The sequence below is a fragment of the Felis catus genome, chromosome C1 (genome assembly GCF_018350175.1).
Source record: "Felis catus isolate Fca126 chromosome C1, F.catus_Fca126_mat1.0, whole genome shotgun sequence".
Classification (NCBI taxonomy): domain Eukaryota; kingdom Metazoa; phylum Chordata; class Mammalia; order Carnivora; family Felidae; genus Felis; species Felis catus.
In genome coordinates this window covers 4,254,196-4,274,538 of record NC_058375.1, presented here as the reverse complement: position 1 = coordinate 4,274,538, position 20,343 = coordinate 4,254,196, and positions in this window count along the sequence as shown.

The window sequence follows — 20,343 nt, the reverse complement described above, 5'->3', positions numbered from 1 at the left end:
TCCGAGAGCGTGTTGCTGCCGGAGAGGTTCGAATTAAAGAGGAAAACCAGCCTGGGGTCTGTGCCTGAGCGCAGTGATGCGAGCCCGACAGCTCCCAACTCTGTCCTCACTGTCCCCACGCTGGCCTGGCGGAGGGGAGGAGCCTGGGCCGACCAGCGGAGCCCGAACCAGGGAGCCAACTGCTGTAAGGGGGAAGGAGTCCTTTTCAGAAAGGCGCTGCCCGGGAAAGTGGGGCAGGGGGTAGCTGCGGGCAGTCAGCAAGACCCACGTGGAGGTGAGGGGCGGCAGGTCCGATCTGGGAATGCCGGGCACTGAGGAAGCAAAGTCTTGGGAGTCAGCAGATAGAGCTGATAGATAGAGCTGACGTGTTGGGCTGGGAAGCCAAGGGTTGCCATGGCGACGGGCCCTGATGCCACTGGGGTGCTCAGCGGACCCTGGTGTGGGTTTTCCCGAGGCTTTGGAAGGTGTCTGGGCTGTGAACATCTGTCGGGCGGGGAGAGGCCACCAAACTGAGAACTTCCTCTCGAGGAGGCCGGCCAGCTGCTGGCTGTTGGGATTGCAGAGATGAGGGTCTTCGTGGAGTTGCTTTCCAGGAAAGGAGGGAAGGCACCTGCCGAGGCAGCCGGCACCGCGAGAGCCCTTTTCCAGGGAGCAGATGCGTACTTGGGAATGGGAAGGGAGAAAACCAGCAAGGAGCCGGTGTGAACCATGGCCACAAAGTCCGTACCATCAAATATGCAGCACCCAGGGGGCCTGCGTCCAAGGCGAAGCAGGTTGGCGGGGCTGAAAGCTCTGTTTTCTGTGCAGACGATTCAGTTGGACAGATTCAGCCTGGGGCTGAGTCTGGGAGAAGCCCTCTGGTGTTGGGTCTAGGTGGGCAGAGACGTGTGTGTGTGTGTGTGTGTGTGTGTGTGTGTGTGTGTGTGTGTCTGACACGTGGCTCGAGGGCCAGGCAAGGTGCCACCAGAGGGCAAGTGTGAATCCAGTCCTGCCAGAACGTGGGTTCTGGCTCAGCCTCCGCCCAGGAAGTGGTGAGTGTTTTCTGCCTCTTCGTCCAACAAGGAGGGTTGACGACCCAGAGCAAGAAGAGGAGGCTTTGAGGCTTTGCGGGTCTCAGAGGGGCCACCACCCCACGCTTGCGGAATTAGTCTGAGCCCTGGAAGAAGCTCTCGGGGCTGGGCACTTCTGTCCTTGTTAATTGGTGAGATGATGAACTGAGAACATGGAAGGCGGGGGTTGTCCAGCCAGTTTTAGCCGTCAGCTTTGATTTATGGCTGCAGGTAACGTCCTGTCTTCTGCGAAGGCGGGAAGGGGAGGCTTTCTGTCTCAGCCATCCAACTCCTGGCAGGGCGCCTGGGTGGCTCAGTCGGTCAAGCATCCGACTTTGGCTCGGGTCATGATCTCATGGTTCGTGGGTTCGAGACCCCCGTCTGGCTCTGTGCTGACAGCTCAGAGCCTGGAGCCTGCTTCGGATCCTGTGCCTCCCTCTGTCTCTCTCTCTCTTTCTGCCCCTCCCCTGATCACACTATGTCTCTCTCTCTCAAAAATAAATAAACATTAAAAAAAAAATTACTCTAGTAGTGGGGCGCCTGGGTGGCTCAGTCGGTTAAGTGTCCAGACTCTTGGTTTTGGCTCAGGTCATGATCTCACGGTTTGTGAGTTCGAGCCCCGCATCTGGCTCTGCGCTGACAGTGTAGAGCCTGGTTGGGATTCTCTCCTCTCTCTCTCTGCCCCTCCCCTGCTTGCTCGCTCGCTCTCTCTTTCTCAAAAATAAGTAAACATAAAAAAAAAAAATGCTCTTGTGGCAGAACTGACAAGTTGCCTCAGAAGGGCCAACGGTGACGGATGGTAATCCAGCTTCCTCTGTGTGAGATGGAAGGTGGGGGGTAAATGTGCTCCAAGACCCTCCAAACTGCCACTTTTTGTGCATTACAGTTGTGTCCCCACTGCTAGAATGGTCTGGCCCAGGTTCCTGGGCCTGGTCTTCGAAGCTCTCAAGAAAGGCCTTGAAAGTCCTCTTAAACCATCAATATTTTTAAGTACTCTTTTGATACACGCCGTGACACATTTTGGCAGCGGGGGTCAGGAATGTGAGCGTGGAATCAAATGGCATTCCAGCACCCCAGAGCCGGAGCCCTGGCCCGGGAAACACCCCGTTCCTGGCCAAAGAGAAATGGCCCGGGGATGCGTTGGCCACTGACTTCTGCGTGCTCAGATGAGAGCACCCATTCTGGTCCCCGACCCCTGTCACACCCTTGGCTGGCCCGAGGCAGGTTTATGAAGCAGGCAGTCGTGGAGAATTGCCCCTAATACCTACGTAGGCCCTTCATCGCAGGGTATCCCCTACTAGGAAGGGGTCTGCACTGCTGACGTTTCCTTCCTCCAGCTCAACCCCGCAGCAAAACTCCCCTATCGTGGCTGGTGTCTCTGGGGGGGGGGGGGGGCAGCCAGAGAGTAAAATACAAGTGTGCCGGCCACGTTATACTGATATATGAGTCCCCGTGACTGATGTCCAGTGAGCTCAAGGTCCATCACCGCCTTCTCATGAAGGAGATTATCTCCAGGCATGAGTGAAATGTAGGCTACAGGCCATAGGCGGTGTCCCCCAGATCATACCTGCCACACATGGACGGCAGAGAACGGCCCCCTTTTCGGCCTCAGAGTACTCTTGATCGTGCCTTTAAGCCCTTTAAAATGTTTTTCCCTTTGGGGAAACCCTTTGGGTCGCTCAGTCAGTTAAGCATCCGACTCTTGATGTCGGCTCAGGTCATGAGCTCGTGGTTTGTGGGTTTGAGCCCCACGTCACACTCTGTGCTGACAGTGCAGAGCCTGCTTGGGATTCTCCCTGGCCCTCTGTCTCTCTCTCTACACCTCCCCTCCTCGAAATAAATAAACTTAAAAAAATGCTGATACATAAAAATGCTACCTCGTTCTTTTTAGTGGCGTCCTGATATGTATTGGCTACACCTTAATTTTTAAACTGGCCTTTTGTGAGAGGACATTTGGGGTGGTTTCCAACGTTTCACCCTTGTAAATGACACCACAGCGGACGTCCTTAACACCTGTATCTCTGTGCGCTTGTGAAAGACTAGAGCAGCTCCTGGAAGGGAATTGCTGGGTGGTAGGGTGTGAGCATTGGCACTGTAACACCTGTTTCCAGACTGTCACCCAGAAAGCCACTTGTTCTCTCCTTGGTGGAGTATTTTGGTTCTTCATCTGCTCCCATGTGCGTTCATCATCCTCCAAGAACCTGTCCCTGACGCGTGAGGGCAGGTGGCTGGGCAGGTGTCCCTTTGTGTGATCCCGGGTACGTCTGTTCTTTGTTCCCTCCCATGATGGAGATGCTGTGGCTCTTAGCCGTGGCACAAGGTCAGCTTTAGGCTCTGTTCTTGTGCCTCTAGGACTCTCTGAGGAGAGCACAGAAGGCACATCAGGCATGATTCCTTTCTCCTCATTAGTTTTCCTTTCTTTTTTTAAAGATTTTATTTAAAAAAAATTTAATGTTTATTTATTTTTGAGAGAGAGAGAGAGAGAGAGAGACTGTGAGCAGGGGTGGGGGAGGGGTAGAGAGGAAAACAGAATCCAAAGCAGCTCCAGGCTCTGAGCTGTCAGCACAGAGCCCGATGCCGGGCTCGAACTCACGAACCCTGAGATCGTGACCTGAACCAAAGTCGGACGCTTAACAGACTGTGCCACCCAGGTGCCCCTAAGATTTTATTTTAAAATGATCTCTGCACCCAATGTGGGGCTTGAACCTACAACCCCAAGATCAAGAGTTGCAGACTCCACCGACTGAGGCAGCCAGGCGCCCCTCATTAGTTTTCCCTTCTAAGGACCCTGTCACGTGGTGAGTTTTTAGGGACACAGATGAGAGGCAACTGACCCGTGCTGAACTACACCCCTCTAGTGGGGTGATGACCTTCATCAAGTCCCTAGCCTCCACACCTCCATTTCATGATCTTCAAAGTGGGGGTAATAGTTGTGTCTACCACCCAGAGCTATTGTGGAGATCAGATAAGGAGGTATTTGAGTCAGTGTCTGATAATTCCAGTATTTCGAGTTTTTGTGGGTTTCTGGTGGTTTTCAACCATGGAGCCTTTTTTCCTTCTGTGCCTCGTTATCCTTGATTCTGTATTGGACATTGTATTTTTAAAATTATTTGTAGGAAAAATTTGAGGTCTAGGCGGATAGAGGATTTTCGTGCAATTCTGCTATATGCCTGCAGACAACGCCAGTCTGGGATGCCCTTACTCTAAATTCAAGTTGAAGATTCTCTTCAACTTTGTTCCCCAGACCCCATATGGCCATTGAAAGTGAAGCGCAGTTCCCCAGCTTTTTTTTTTTTTTTTTCATAAATAACCTGAGGGTAAGACCATCTGATTTGACTTCCCTAGATCCTTCCTTCTCTTCTGAGTTTTAGCTGGGTTGATGTTAAGATTAAAATATCTTAAAAAAAAATTTTTTAATGTTTATTTTATCTGAGAGAGAGAGAGAGAGAGAGAAACAGAGACAGAGCACGAGCAGGGGAGGGGCAGAGAGACAGGGAGACACAGAATCCGAAGCAGGCTCCGGGATCTGAGCTGTCAGCACAGAGCCTGACGTGGGGCTCGAACTCACGAATGGCGAGATCATAACCTGAGCCGAAGTCAGTTGCTTAACCGACTGCGCCACCCAGGCGTCCCTAAAATGTCTTTGTTTTAATTCACCTTTTTCTTTGTCCCGAGTGGGAAGGATGATCTAATTTATCTAATCCACTGTTGTAGGAAGCAGAGTCCCCTCTGTACCCCCTAGGGTCCCCACAATTACTTCTGTACAACAGCTTTTTAAGTAAGTCAGATCACATCCCTCCTCTGTTAAAGAACAAAAACAACAACACAACTCTTAATGGCTTTTGTCTCATAATAAAAGACAAAGTCCTCACGGGTCTTCATGGGACCTGATGCCCCGTCACGTGTCTGACTTTATCTCCTCCCCCCTCCCCTGCTCCAGCCACACTGGCCTCCCTGAGGCTCCCTAGCTAGGGTGACCAACTCATCCTGCTTTTAATACTCAAAGTGCAGGGAATCCTCTCCGCCTGGGGCAAACTGGAGGAGTTGGTCATTTTAGCTTGAACCCAGGATACGTCCCTACCTGGGGGCCTTTGGCTTGCTGTTTTCTCAGCCTGAGATGCTCCTTCCTCAATATCTGCGTGGCTAGCTTGCTCATATCATTCCAATCTCTGCTCAAAGTCACCTTCCTCAGAGAGGGAGACTGTAAAATAATGTGCATGTACCCGCCCCCCCCCCCAACACTCTCTCCATTACCTGCTTTGTATTTCTTAGATACCAGTGAACAGGACCCAGGCAGAACCTCGCCAGCTCCATATGGAAGGCTCTTGAACACCAGCATCTGCTACAGAGCCAAGACAGCCTAAGACCCAGCAGCTGCCCTGCCCAGAAATTGCCTGTGTAGGCTGGGCTCGTATCCTGGGCTCGGAGGAAGGAGGGGTCCTTAGCCTCCATGGGCCAAAAAGGAGACAAGACCTGTCCGAGGCAGCCTGAGTCACTGCTGGGGATGTGCAAGGGGGCAGTAATGATAGTCTCCAACCATCAGGATCGGTGTTTCAACGATGGACTAGATATTTTGAAATCCCAGCTGTCCTGGAAGTCTGGCCGGTCTTTTCTGTGGTTGGGAACCTGGCCCAGAAGCCTTTGTTCCTTGGACAGACTTGGCCCTTGAGAGGGCCCAGCCTCTCAGTCTGTCTGGCCAGGTTTAGCAGTCTGCAGTGGCCAGCGGCCGGCAGTGAGACTGGAATGTGGCCATCCTGCCAGGGCCACAGACAGCCCTGGCAATTCAGGCCCCCAGCTCCTCCTCTTCCCCCTTCCCAGGCCGGGAAAACCCTGGCACCCCAGCTGCCTGAGCTCCTGGGTCCAGCAGGGTCTCAGCTCCTCCCAGGGGGTAGCCGGATCTGACCCCAGGCTGGGTGTCCCAAGCCTGCAGGCTGCCCTCTGAGCTGGGGTCTTCCTGTGAGGAGCCCTGCCGCCTTAACCTTGGAAGATGAGCTGGAGCCCAGCTGGACCAAACTTTGAGGAATTCAGATGTTGGCCCCAGAGAGAGATGGTTGACTGTGAATCGATCCAAGTCCCAATCAATAAGCATTTCCCTGGCACCTTTTCTGGGCCAGGCTGGGGCTGGGCCCTGCATTTGGGGGAGAAGGAAGCCAGTGGTTGCTTCAAGGGGCTCCCAGTCTAGATGGAGCCTGGTTTCCACCATTTTGGTGTGGTCACGTGCTACGGGGACAGGGGTAGGAGCCAGCCCGGCAGCCATCGGCTCAACAGGGAGCAGTGGGTGGGGTGGGTCTGGAGGGTCAGAGTGGCCATGTCAGGGAGGGTGGCCTCACCCCACAGGTGAGAGGAGCAGGCTTTTAATCAAAGCAGTGACATTTTCAGATCTGTGGCATGTTCTCATCGTGACTGAAAGTCAGTGTCCACAGAGCCCATACCAGGAGTGGAGCCTGAGTGTGAAGGCCGCTCCCCTGGATTAACTCACTTAATGCCCACAGCAACCCCACGAGATAGCGCTATGAATACCCCTGCTATCTGGGTGAGGGAACTGAGGCCCAGAGAGGCTAAGCAACTTTCCCAATGTTCCACAGCTGCAGGAGCTGGGATCTGGAAGCCAACTAGGAGGGGGTAGAGTGAGGCAGGGAACCAAGACTGGATGGGGGGGGGGGCCCTGAGGGGGGCCAGGGCATTCCAGGGGCAGAGCTTAGAGTGGTGTGGGCACCTGGTCCATGACCAGCCCGGACTGGGCTCGACGCCAGGCTCCAGTGGGCGGACAAGTGGGTGGTGACAGTTGGGCCAGATGCTAGACAGTGACTGGACCTCCCCTCCCATCACCTCTGGGGAGCGGCCCGGGTCAGAGAAGCCTGTTGTCTGCCTGTCTCCCCCACACTTGGGAGCCGAGTGAGGGACCCGCCTCTGTTCAGGCCTGTGGCCAGTGGGCTCAAAGGTCAGGGAGGCTTGTCCCAGCCTGAGGTCCTCCCAGAGTCCCGAGGCAGGGTGCATCCGGGGCAGGAAGGGCCTCAGGACTCCAGTCACCCAGGACAGGTCCACCGGAGTCCCCGTGGCTTGGGGCTTGGCCTAGGGCGCTGAGCAGCAGTGGGCAGGAGGGGCCGTTAACTAGATCCTGGCAGCATGTGGAAATTGAATGTCTTGGCCGTGGAGGGAGCAGCAGGTGGCACGGAAGGTCATAGGGAAATGGGTGGCATCCCCCATCCAGCCCCTGGCTGACCTGGGCAGGTCTCTAGGCCCCTCTGAGCCTCGGCTTCTTGCTCTGCAAAATGGGCGTGACGTTGGCACAATGACAGGATCCTTAGGCAGATTGAGGGGCACCCAGCCCCCGTGGCTCTCGTCCAGAGAGCCTAGCACACAGGTGTTCGCCAGGTGTTCGTGTCCCTGTGTGAGCCGGGCCCGGAGCTGGAGACAGAGGGACTGAAAGAGGGGCTCCAGCTGAGCAGGAGCCTCTGCCTCTGAGGGGTCTGTGTCGGAGCACCTGAGCGAGAGCAGCACAGGCTTCCCTGGCCCTGGCCACTCGGGTCCAGCCTCTCCCGTGCCTGGCACGGGGCTCCCTGACAGCAGAATCTGTCCCCAGGCCGTGGCGATGGGTCACGCCCATTCACATCCCTGAATGTCAGGGCCGCCCGGCTCAGGGGGTAGTGTTGACCATCAGCAGCCTGCCGTGCCCACCTTGGGGACGGAGTGGAGACCCCCTGCATTGTTCTGCCCGTCTCGGTGCTGGGCTCTGCAAACCCTCCTGGGCCTGGACAGCATCTCACGTGTCACAGTCCCAGCCGCTGGGTTCCCCGGGGATTGGAGAAAGGGGTGTGTGGGCAGCAAAAGAGGGTGGCGGTCACCTCTTAGAGCCCTCCTGTCATGGTGAGGGCAGCGTGCCCTGGTGGGCAGTGTCCCACAGAGGCTGTGGGCCACGAGAAGGTGTTCTGGGAGAGGGCATGGGGCTGGGGCCGGGTCAAGGCTCAAGGGCAGGATTGGCTTGTGGCCAGGTGGCCGTGCCCCAGCTTTCCGCCAGAACCTCCCACATCGACGGGACGTGGACGACTGAAGCTTCAGGCGCACGTGTCCAGGCTTCGGAATGGTTTACTCTGCAGGGGAGAGTGTATGCCGTTCATGCCAGAGACCCCACTGTTTCACCCCTCCTGCAGCTGCCAGACTGGATGACGGGGGCGGGGCACTGCCTCCTGGCCAGGGGTTGGCTTCCATCATACCCTGGGGCCATCCCACCAGGGAGTGGTCCTGAAGGGTCCTTGGCCTGGGCCACCGGCAAGCGTGGACAGATTCTTGTCTTTACCTGGAGCTGGAGGTCGAGTGGGGGGGGGGGTGGTCATGCGAAGCGTCTCCTCTCAGAGCTGGCTGATGGGGCAGAAACAGAATGGCGGAGGGCCGGGAGGTGGCCAGCGCCAGCCCCCCACTGGGTTATGTAATGGGCCTCCGGCTGGCTGGCCTGACTTAATTCCTAACAGGCTCTGCAGCCCGAACTGAGAGCACTTATGCAGGACACGGCCCACGAGGCTACTTCTCACGAGAGCCGGGTGGCTGGCCCTGGCACGGGCCCGGGGCACTAGCTCTATTCCCGGCCACCTCCACCAGCCCACACATCTGGCACTCACTCCTGGGCTGCCCTGGGGGTCCAGAGAGGCCTCCCCAAATGCCAGAGGAGGAGGAAGGGATGTGACCCCCTGCTTCTGGGGGGGCTTAAGGGACTACAGAGTGTCATAATGGATCTTGCCTGGGAAGGGGGAGAGGCAGGGCCCGTCGGCAGGATGCAGGGACCCTCCGTCCCTGTGGGGCTCTGTGCCATACTCCTTGCTTAGTCCTATGCGGGCAGGATGCCATGGAGACAACACTGTGGGGGCCTCTTTCCTTGACCCATTTCACAGATGTGGAATCTCAGGAAGTGTGTCTGGGGCTGCCTGGCTCTTGAGGCAGAGGCGGGACCTCGAACCAGTCCTACCTCTTAGGGAGCTGCCCTCAGGGAGCTGCAGGGCCTAGCACAGTGGGGAAAGGGATCAGCCGGGGTGGCTGAGGGGGAGGGGACATCTAGGGCCCAGGGACCACCCCTCCGCCCCCAGTCTGCTAGCTGAGGCAGGGAAGATAACTCCAAGGCCAAGGTGTCTGTTTGGCCAGGGCCTGCTGGGAGGTGGCCAGGGTGGGAGCTGATGGCTGGTTTGGGCCACCTGCCCCTCTTCCTCTTTCACTCCCTTACTCAGCGGGCCTGCGGGCCACTCAGGGTTCCTGCTTGGATCCTCACGTGGCACTTCTGCTCTCAAGGGAACAGCTGCAGTTTGCAGAGGGCTTAACCCTTTCCCACATCCAAGGCCATTGCCAGGCACTGGATGGAGCAGCCCCCAAACCAGCAACTTGTCCCTCTGTCTGTCCTGGCCCCCGCCCCTGGCCACGGGAGCCTCCCAGTGGTGGGGACAAGAGGCACACCTCTAGGTTCTCCCCGCCTGGGGCTGAGGCTCCAACCCCAACGGGGCATCTTGAGAGAAGAGCATGAACCATTGGTCTCCTGGCTCTCCTCGGACTGTCCTGTCCAGAGGTCGTGAGGTTCCCGCAGGGTGGGCCTGGAGAGGTGGGCCTGGGACTTCGGGAGGACAGGCTTCCAGCTTGGGACTGTCCTGCCTCCCTCCGGGCCTCGGGCTGCCTGCCTATAACGTGCGGTAACCGTGTTGCCAAGGGCCAGGACGAGCAGCCCAGGGGTGAGATGACAGCTCTGGGGTTCGTCCCCCTCCCACTTGACCTCTTCCAGCTCCGTGTGACCCCTGGGCAAGTTACTGGCCCCTGGCCTCAGCTTCTCCAGCACCATTGTGGGGACAATGGCACCTGCCTCATGGGCGGCCGGGAGACCTAGGGGAGAGAGCATATGAGGGATGCTCAGCTCGGCATCTGGCCTACGGTCAGTGTGGTGGTCCTCACTCCTGACCTTCCTCGGGCTGGAACACAGCAGCATGCGAGACAGACGTGCTGTACCCCAGCTGTTTCAGAAGCCACAGAAACCCCCCCCCCCACATTTATTAGTGTCACCAGCCATCTATTGTCCTGGCTGCCCCCAGACTGAGTAAAAGGCCCAGGTGTGTTGGTCCACCACTGCCACTGACACTGACTGCCCCTCGGAGGTGGGGGCTGGTGCGGCACCTGGAACACTGTGGGGGCTGTCTCCCCAGCCTGGGGCTCCCTCGTGCCCTCCTGCTTGGGGAGGATGGACGCAAGCCTGGGGATGCGGGCCTCTGGCCTGGACAGAAAGGGTGTCGATGGGGTGATGCTCCATGGGAGCCAGAGAGGACATCCAGGTGGAGAGGTGGGAAGCATGGACACATCTGGGGACAGAGAGAACCTGGAGAATGACGTTGAATGTGCCCTGGACAGCGGGAGAGGGAGGCCCAATCTCTCTGCAGCATCAGAGGCCTGAACACAAACAGCCGCCCAGTGGGGCCTCTGCAGGGAGTGGGGACTCCTTGAGCTGAGGGTGGGAAGAAATCCCCCCGCCCTGCCGGGTAGGGCCACTTTGAGGCTGCCTGTTCTGAAACCAGAACCAAGTGTGGCCCCCGCCAGGCCCGAAAGCAGAGGGATCTGGACCGGGTAACTGCTCCGTGACCATCCCCACTCTGTAGCCCTGGCCTCTGTCGGGTGGTCCCTGAGACCCGCCATGGCTGCTGGGGACAGGTTGTTTCACTCCCCTGAGCTTGACCTGATACCCCACACTGGCCACCTGCTCGTCAACACGAGCTGGAGCGGGCGCCCCCAACCTCCTGTGCACCCAGGCCTTGTGGGTGCCAGTGATAGAGGACCAAGGGGACCCAGATTTGTCTGTCCCTGGCCCTTTGCCAGAGAAGGAGCGGGGGCTGGGCAGGCAGGCAGGCAAGCATATGGTTTGGATTACTGGAACTGCCTCTTGGCACCTCAGCCCTCAGCTGGGGGCGTGCAGGCTGCTCGGACGGCCACCCCTACCACCCTCTCACCAGACACAGCCCTGGAGTGACACCCCCCACCCTCGAAAGCAGAGCCTTCTGCTGACAGCTGTGTTCCAGCTCTGCAGCCCCCCGGGGGTAGCTCCTTCTCCGTCCTGGGGAGCCAGGGGAGGCTCAGAAAGGGAGGCTCGGCAACATGGCAGAGGCAGGCTGGGGGGCCCAGCACCGTGTCCTTCCCCCTCCCGTCGGGATTTCCAAGGGGCTGCCCCCCCCCCCCCCCCCAGGTGGCCGTCCAGGTCCCTAAGCTGGCTCTGAAGCCATACAGTCCTGGGTTCAGATCCAAGTTCTGCACCTTGTTAGCTGAGTCCCAGTCTCCTCATCTGGACCACGGGGTTTAATCCCACCTCCACGGGGAGAACCGAAATGACCAGGCAGGCACGGCTTTCCTGGATACGAAGGCAGAGGACTCTCCCCAGGAGGGCGACCGTAGGTTTTGGTTTTGATTTTCTAACTAGATAAAAATGTACACGTTTCACGGGGCTCCAGAATAACTGGGCCGGGGACCTTCATCTTCTGCGTAGCTGGTTTTTTTCTCCTTCTCATGGTTGTCCTTGTGGGTGGCTCGGTGCCCCCAGCTCCTCCACCCCCCCACCCCCCCACCCTTCCAACCTCCTCGATGCACCTACCCCGGAGCCCACCTGTGCCGGGGGCAGTGAAGCTCCGTGATGACAGCAAAGCCTCTTTGGGTTTGGCCCGCCCAGGGCTCCATGCGTGGTGCTGCCATTAGTGTGGGTGACCGACACATAGTCCAAGAAGGGAGACGGGGTGGATAGGCAGCCTGGTGAAGTGTGGCCAGCCCAAGGAGGGGAGAGGCCCTTGGGGAGAGCCCAGAGGGCAGAGTTTGGGCCTCACTGGCACCCTGGGGCTCAGGCTTGCCCAGCGGCTCCTGCCCTCTGGCCCCTGGATGCCCCCTTCAGGCCTTTGCTTGGTGGAGCTGGGAGACAGGCCTGGAGCTTCCTGGGGGAGGGGACCCAGTCGGGCAGCTGAAGCAGCTCTGGGAGCCGTCCCGTAGCACCCCCATGGGTGCTTGCACTCCTCATTGAGAGATCCTACGGGCCCCAGCTAGGGCTGGGGGCTGGGGTCAGAAGTCAGGGGTGGGGGGGCTGGAATTGCTTCTGGGGCAGCACATTTTTCTCCTCTGAAAATTTATCTTCGCAAAGAGACCACGGAACAATTGCAGTCTTTTCCGGCCTTCTGCCGTCCCCAGACGGCCTGCCCATCCCCTTGGTGGGGGCTCCGAGGGGGCCGGGAAGTTGAAATTTGTAAAATGTCTGTAGGAGGGGAAGAAAGGCGCTTTGTGTGGGGCCGGGGCCCTGGCCATTGGTCAGCTCCAAGGCCCCCAGATGCTCCCAGCATGCTCCCTTCCCAGGGGAGGGCCATGCTTGCCGGCCCAAGGCCAGCCCAGGGTCCCTGCAGCCCCTCCACAGCCCCTGTACTCGCTGTGTCCAGGCCTCGGGGACCTGGGTCCCCGGGGCCACCCAGCCTCTGAGGGCACGGGCCTGGTGGGGGAGCCCCCTCGGGCCTCAGCATGTTTCTCTACTGGAGGAAGCGGGGCGCCTACGAGCTGGAGGCCCTGCCTGGTGCCCTGGCCGAGCTGGAGCTGGGGGCCGTGGAGCGTTTCTCCTGGAGCTCCACCCTGGACATCATTGAAGACCTCAGGGGTAGGTACGGGCCCACTTTCCCGGGAGGGCTTTTGGGAGCCTCTGACACCCGATCCACCTGGCCACCTCCCTCTGCTCAGGGCCTGTGGCCCGCTTACCACGTACATGTTACTCTTGGTCACGTACTCGGCAGTGGTGTGGAGGCCAGAGCCCCTCCTGAGAGCCGCTGCTGGTGGAGGAGAGGGGCCCGAGGACCCTGGGAGCCATAGGAGAGGTGAGGGCGGGCCAAGGAGCTTCTCCTTCCTGGGGGCTTGCCTGACAGGCGTGTGGGCCCCACGCCTGGGCCTGGAGCAGGGCAGCTAGAGCGGAGGACAGCAGCGACCAGTGCGGCCTTCGAGCCTGGGTTCTGCTTCTGTCCTCTGCCTCCGAGATCAAGGCCATGTGGTAGGATGAATCCTTCTGGAATTGGTATGGTCAAGGCCCCGGGACATGTGTCCACGCAGACGAGGAAAAGAAGCAGAGAGAGATTAAGCTTCCCAAGAGACAGGACAGGTAGTGGGGGTGCTGGGCCCCACAGCCCGCGCTTGGATGCCCACGTGGCCACTTCCTTTCTCAGAAGTGAGATGTCAAGAAAGCCCTATGAGTGGGAGGATGATGCCAGTGGCACCGTAGAGTGGCCGACGGGTGGTACGCACGGAGCACTTCAAAGCTCCACGTGGCCCAGGTCAAGGGCACCGTTACCTGCTGTTATTACTGCCATTATTTTATCAGAGCTCAACTAATCAGAGGTCCAGAAGAATATTCAGCTTCCGGGTGGCGACTCCAGTTCTGTGGGGTCTGGCCTACAAAAGCCGGGCCTCATCTCGGGCCCCAGGTGGTGGCCTCCCCAGGCCACGGGCCCAGAGGAGCATGGGGAGTGATGGGCAGGCCTGTGGTCCACCGCAGAAGACCACGTGGGGCGTGGGTTCCACAAAGCTCGCTGGGAAATGCTCCTCCCAGAGAACGGATGTCTGGTGGGTATACATGACAGGTGTCCCGTGTGTTATCAGCCCCCTCACTGCTTCCAGTCCCACCAGCCGAAATGGATAAGAGCATGTGGCTGCTTGGAGGGGAGGGGCAAGGACTGCCCACCCAGACCCCGGGAGCACCGGGTACCTTCGGGGCACGTGCAGGAGACCGAGGGGGCAGGACAGTGTGAGGGAGAGCCTGTGCCACGAGGCAGGGTGTGGAGCAGGAGGTGGGGCAGGCAGTGTGTGGTTGTGGGCCAGCCTAGAGGCAAGCCCCCCTTTTCCTTCAGTCAGGCACTGTTGTGGAGCCAGAGGGTAGGCTGGGGGAGGGGGAGTGAGCCTGGGGCGTGGGCTGTGGGAGTCCTGTCTGCTCGTACTGACTCACCTGGCAAGTTCCCATCCACCTGAGGCAGGTAAAGGGCCGAGGTCCCAACAAAGGCTGGAGATGTGCCTGTGCTCATCCCGCCTGTCCCGGCCACAAGCCAGGCAAACCCAGCAGGGACTGTGTCCCCCACTCCTATTTGTTCTCTCTGTCCCCGTCTTCGAGAGGAGCCCAGACTTTGCTGCTGCTGGGGACCTCTGCCTGGGATGCCCTCGCCACTCAGCGTGGCTCCGGGGCACCGTCTGCGAAGCCCCCCCTCCCCGCGCCCGCCCCAGGCAGACCACCCCTCCCGCCTCTGGGATTCCATAGCCCACCGCAGCGCCCATCTGCTTCCAGCTCTGAGCCCCAGCAGCTAACACTTCGAGGGGACCTGCTCCTGGCATCTTCATGAGTACCCTTTGGGGCAGGGATGATTCTTTTTCTTTTTTTTTTTAACATTTATTTTTGAGAGACAGAGGCAGAGCATGAGCAGGGGAGGGAGAGAGAGACACACACAGAGAATCCGAAGGAGGCTCCAGGCTCTGAGCTGTTTGTTAGCACAAAGCCCGACGAGGGGCCCGAACTCATGAACCGAACCGAAAGATCATGACCTGAGCCGAAGTCAGAGGCTCAACCACCCAGGCGCCCCAGGGCAGGGATGATTCTTGATGTCCCCTTTACTCTGGAAGCAGGGTCCTGAGTGGCAGGGGGTGGGGAGGGTAGGGGGTGGGCGGGCACACAAGTCCCGCCCTCACACAAGGCCTGCTCACAGCTGGGAGGGCGGCCCTGGCACACAGTGGGTGGTTCCAGGCGCGTGAGCAGACGTCGGGAGTGAGCCGAGGCAGGCTGGGTGGGTGAGCGGGCACACAGCTGTCTGTGTGGGCTCTGTCCTCTGCAGCCAGCTGGCCCCTGGCCTGGGCCCATCGGGGTGGGTGGTGAGCCGGGCGCCAGCACGGCCCCGTGATGGGGGTGGGGCTCAGGCACGGAGTGTGATCGTCCTGAATTGGAACCTCAAATGGGGTTCTGCAGCCCCGCTCCGATTTCTCCTCGGTCGCTCTCGGTTCCTCCAAGTCCGCGGTGGGCAAATGGGCAGGTGCCCACAGCAGCCTCAGCCGGAGGAAGTGGCTGGTGGCTCCAGGCCTGCGTGTTCTGTCCACATGGTTTCTCTGGCCCCAGAAAGGAATTCTGAGTGGGTCCTCCCACCCCTTCTCACTGAGCCTGAGGAGTGTGGGCACGCCCGGCAATGGTTGGGGTCTCCGGACTCCAGGAGATGAGGCCATCGATGGTTCTGGGCTTCAGGCAGGGGCAGCATCGGAGGCCACCGTCCATGCTCCTTCCTCCAGCTGGGTCCCCTCTTGACTGCCCAACATCAAAATGCTCCACGGGGCTTTGGGGAGGGCACCACATGTCTTTCCTGGGCCACCTGTGATGCTCTGACCAGGGTAGGGAGTGACAGATGGTTTCTGGGGCCAGAAGCCAGGTGCCCGGGACATGCCCTCTGGCTCTAAGCCAGCTTTGGGCCAGATCAGGCCCCTCCACAGGCTGCCTGGTGAGGGGGCTTTATGCAGCCTATGGAGGCTGCCCCAGCAAGGACAGGCTCCCAAGAGGGCTGGGTCTGCGTGGGAGCGGGCATTTAAGGTCACAGCTGCTTCCTGGGAGGGGCAGCCTCTGCAGGGCCAGGCCTGGGTTTGGGAGGTGGTGGGCAGGAAAGGCATGGCCTCCTCGGGGCCGAAGGGTTCATTGAAGTGGGGGCTCACAGTGGGGGGTGTCTCTGAGGAATGAAAAAAAGGTGGTTTCTTATATCCTCAGGCCAGCCTGGGGCCAGCTGGGAAAGGGGGCACTTATGTGACAACGGGGGCATGAATTCATGTGTGCCAGGTGCCATGGGGCACCCTGGGGCAGTGCTGCCTAATGGTTAGGAGCCAAGACTTTGAGTCTTCAGCCCTACCACCCACACAGCTGTGTGACCTTGGGCGAGTCCCCTGATCCTCTGAGCCTCAGTTGCCCCGTCTGTAAAACAGGCAAATGATCGTACCTCCCTCTCCATTGTTTAGAACGGTGCTCTCCAGGGGCGCCTGGGTGGCTCAGTCCATTAAGCGTCCAACTTCTGCTCGGGTCATGATCTCGCAGTTTGTGAGTTCAAGCCCCGTGTTGGGCTCTGTGCTGACAGCTTGAGCCTGCAGCCTGCTTTGGATTCTGTGTCTCCCTCCCTCTCTGGCCCTCCCCCACTCGTACTCTGTCTCTCTCTCTCTCTCTCTCAAAAATAAATGAACATTAAAAAATTAAAATAAAAAGAGCAGTGCTCTCCAATAGAGCTTCCATTGTTGCAATTTTCTTTTTTTTATTAAAAAAATCTCTTTTAACGTTTATTTATTTTTGAAAGAGAAAGAGAGACAGAGTGCGAGTAAGGGAGGGTCAGAGAGAGAGGGAGACACAGAACCCAAAGCAGGCTCCAGGCTCTGAGCTGTCAGCACAGAGCCCGACGTGGGGCTCGAACCCACAAACTGCGAGATCATGACCTCAGCCAAAGTCAGACACTTAACAGAGTGAGCCACAGAGGCGCCCCATCATTACGGTTTTCTAATAGCCATGCTAAAAAACAAAACAAAGACTAAAAACCAACAAAATTAATTTTAATGATCTTTTCATTTAACCCGGTGCATTCCAAACATTACCATCACAACTTGTAATCAACATGAAAAATCATCAATGAGATTTTACACTCTTTTTCTTCCCCCCGTGGAGTCTTCCAAGTCTGGTGTGTTTCACACGCACAGCGCATCTCAACCTGGACTGGCCTCGTTGCAGGTGCCCGGGAGGCACAGACCGTGTGGCTGCCATTTGGGGTTAGATCACACCGCAGAGGGTTGGACAGTGAAAGGAGACCAGGTCTGGAAAGCCAAGAGCGCTGAGCAAGTCAGAGAGCCCTGTGTGGGCAGTTGCTCCTAAAGCCATCGGGTGGGGAGGAGAGGTCAAAAGTAATAGGTCATTTCAGAAGCCCATCCCAGGATAGTAGGATCTAGCAGGCAGAGAGTCATCTGGAATTTGGATATGTTGAGACACAGAGGCCTTGGAGAGTGGGGGGGACATCAGTAGACAGTGATGTGAAGGACGTGGCAGGGGGCAGAGGGAAAGAACCAGGAAGGGCAGGGCTAGGGTCAAAGCTCAATTCCCTTGGGGTGGGGGGTGGGGGGCGCTGCTGTGAGGTCAGAGGGAGTGGTAGCGATGGGGGTGGGGGGTGGAAGGGTGGGTGCCTGTTTAAGGCACACGCAGCTCGGGCCCTGGAGCCGTCAGGGATATGGGTCCAGAGCTGCCAGGCTCCTCTGGTTTGTCCATAGAAGCCAGAAATCCGGATTTTTATGTGAAATCTGACTTTTCAAAGCTGGCAACCAATTCAAATTCTTTTGAGGCACCGTGCTTGGCCAAACAAAACATGTCTGCCGGCCGGCTTCTGCCCAGGCGCCCTGTCGGCCAGTTGTGGTAGAGATCATGTTGGGAGAGACGCAAAGGCGGCATCCCATGACAAAGATAGGAGGTGGGGGGAGGGCTGGAGGGTGGGCCTGTCTGCCTGGCCGAGGGGGCCCCTGGCTTTCCAGGACGGAGGGAGCTGGAGGGGCCAGGAGGGCTGCTGGGCTGTCTCACACCCAGGGGGGCAGCCTCTGGCACCCTGGGTGCGGGGGGGCAAGTTCAGGGCTCCACGTCTGCCTGAGGTTTGGCTCAGGAGTCGCAGCCAGACACCCACTCAGGTTGACTCAAATCAGAGGGGGTCCTATAGGAGCAGGCGGTGGAGACAGGCCCCCGGGAGCTGTCCCACGGTCACAGGGCTGTCTTCTCCCCTCCCTCTCTGCTCTAGGGTCCTCCCCACTGACCAGCTGCTTCTATGGGTCCCCTCATTCTTGCTCTTCAACAATCACAGGGCTCTGCACCCATGCACACTGACTTCCCATGATCGCAGGGCTGCAGGGCTGCAGGGCCCCATGGGTATTGCCCGTCTCGATTCAAATTCTCAAGAGAGCAAATCCAATTGAATGGGCTAGGCCAGGTGGCCATCTCTGGCCTGATCTATGTCCAGGGTATGATGTTACCCGGTACAGTGTCCCCCTCACCAGGCCCACCCTTCCTCCAGGTTGTAAGTGGGCTGGCTTGCTGGGAGAGGAGCTCCCGGCAAGCCTGTGGTGGGGATGGCCTATGCCTGTGCTGAGCCCTCTCCAGGCCCCAGAAGCCCCTCTTACCGGGACCTTCACTGATTTTCCTGTGTTTGGGGTCTCTGGGAGAGAGAAGCACACCCACAGACCCCAGGAGGTTGCAGCTTTAGCACAGAGAAAGCTAGCCCCCAGGGGGGTGAAGAGCAAGCAGTCCAGAGAGGGGGTCTAGAAAACAGATGGAGCATCTCGAGAGAGCTGAAACCGGGGGCTCAGAGGCTAGAGAGTTCAGCCAGGTAGAGCCCCAGCGCCTGGAAGAACCAGGACAAAGAACTCCAGAACCACAAGTCAACAGCTCAGCGGCAGCTGCGGGCGGATCAGGCTGTGCAGGGGCTGTGGCCTGACCCAGTCATGGCAGGACATAGAGAGCTGAGAAAGCAGTTCCAGAACGTTGTGGTGGAGGAAATAGGCCAGAGCCCCCAGAATTTAGAGCCAGAACCCAGAAGTCTTGGGGCAAAAGGTGTTAGAGCCTGACCCCAGGCCTGGAGTTATGACCCAGGAGGCCTGAATTTGAGAACTCCCTTACAGGGCACAGGGGAAATACCCCCCAGTCCCCCATATGGCTGAGGCCCCCAGGTCCCCATGGAAACCCAGAGGGCAGAGGGGGTGGGCAGGGCCCTCGGGACCCCTGACCCCCAGGGACCCTGTCAGGACAGGCCTTACTGGCCCTTTGTACAGCTGAGGCCACAGAGCTTCTGATGGGGAAACCAGAACCGTGAGTTTCTGTGAACCGAGTGAGCAGCACAGGCCTCAGCGCCCTGAGAATTACGGCAGGCGGGCCTGGCCCTCCTCAGGAGCCCCAGCTTCAACTGCACCAAGAGGAGACTGAGGCCTGTGTGTCATTGGCGCCCTCACCCAAAAGCCTCAGGGCACCATTTAAGCCCTCAGGACGGATGCTTCTCGATGTAATCCCTCAGCCTCTTCCGGGAGAGCCCCCTCCCCACTGCATGCAGATGTGCTATCCCTCAAAGGGCCCACGGGAGCTCCCCAAGGCTTGTCAGGGTCACTGATGGGTCCCCAGTGCCCAGCCTGGGGCTTGGCATGTGGTGGCCCCTCAGGGGACTCTCGATGTGTATTTGCTGAGTGAATCTAGAGAACCCAGAAGACCTGGACCAATCACACTTCCCTCTGCCAGGAGTCCTTGAGGTCAGGGGCTGGGTTCTGGTCACCTGTGAGTCCCCAGGGCTGGCCCACGTAAGGGATACATGCAGGAAGGCAGTACCCCACTCTGGCTGAGATGAGATGAGATGAGATGAGATGAGATGAGACGAGGGGCCAGGGGAGCCTTTGGGAGAGGGAATCCCAGCCCCACCAGAAACCGGATCTTCCACTCCTGGGTCGCATCCACGGAGGGCCTCCTGGCACTACCTAGCCCATGGGGTGGGGTCTAGACAGGCTTGGGAGCACCTTCAGTCCCTCGGGGCAGTGCTGGCCACCTCCCGAGGCTCCATTTCTGTAGTGCAAAGTGTTTTGTAACCATTAAAGTGCTGTCCAGGTATCGAGTGATGCCATTTACATAAAGTACAAGACCAGGCAAAACTAACCGATGCAGTTAGAAGTCAGGACAGTGTCCTCCCCTTGTGGGGAGTTCCTGGCAGCCCCGCGGGGTGGGGGGTTGGGGAAGGGATGGGACGTCTGGGGGGCTGGTGATGCTCTGCTTCTTGAGCTGGGTATTGGTTATTTTGTGAAAATACATTTTGTGAACATTTATTGAGTTGTGCACTCCTGCACTTTTCTGTACATGTTCATACTTCCCAAAAGTTTTTAAAATGTTAACCAACAAAACAGCAGTAGCCACCAAGCCCACTCCATTTGCGGAGTCCTACCCCTATCCGTGACAGCATTTCCCAATGCGGGTACTCTGCTGGGGGTGGGAGATGAAGGGCCAGAGAGCTGTTCCGACCTGCGTTCCTACCTACAGGAAGGTCCCATTTCCACTTAGATGGTAGCTTTCGGGCCAGGGGAAATGGCAAAGTTGTCTAAAATGCCTTCATTCCCACCTGCCAAGAGATTGAGAAAACGTCTCCTGAGCACCAGAGGTGTTTTCATGTGAGGTGTCTGGGAGGCTGAGGGCGTTGGGGAACGGGGGGGGGGGGATCGCCTCGCACCCTTCCGGCGGACACCCCGCGTGGCAGGGTGCAGGCGC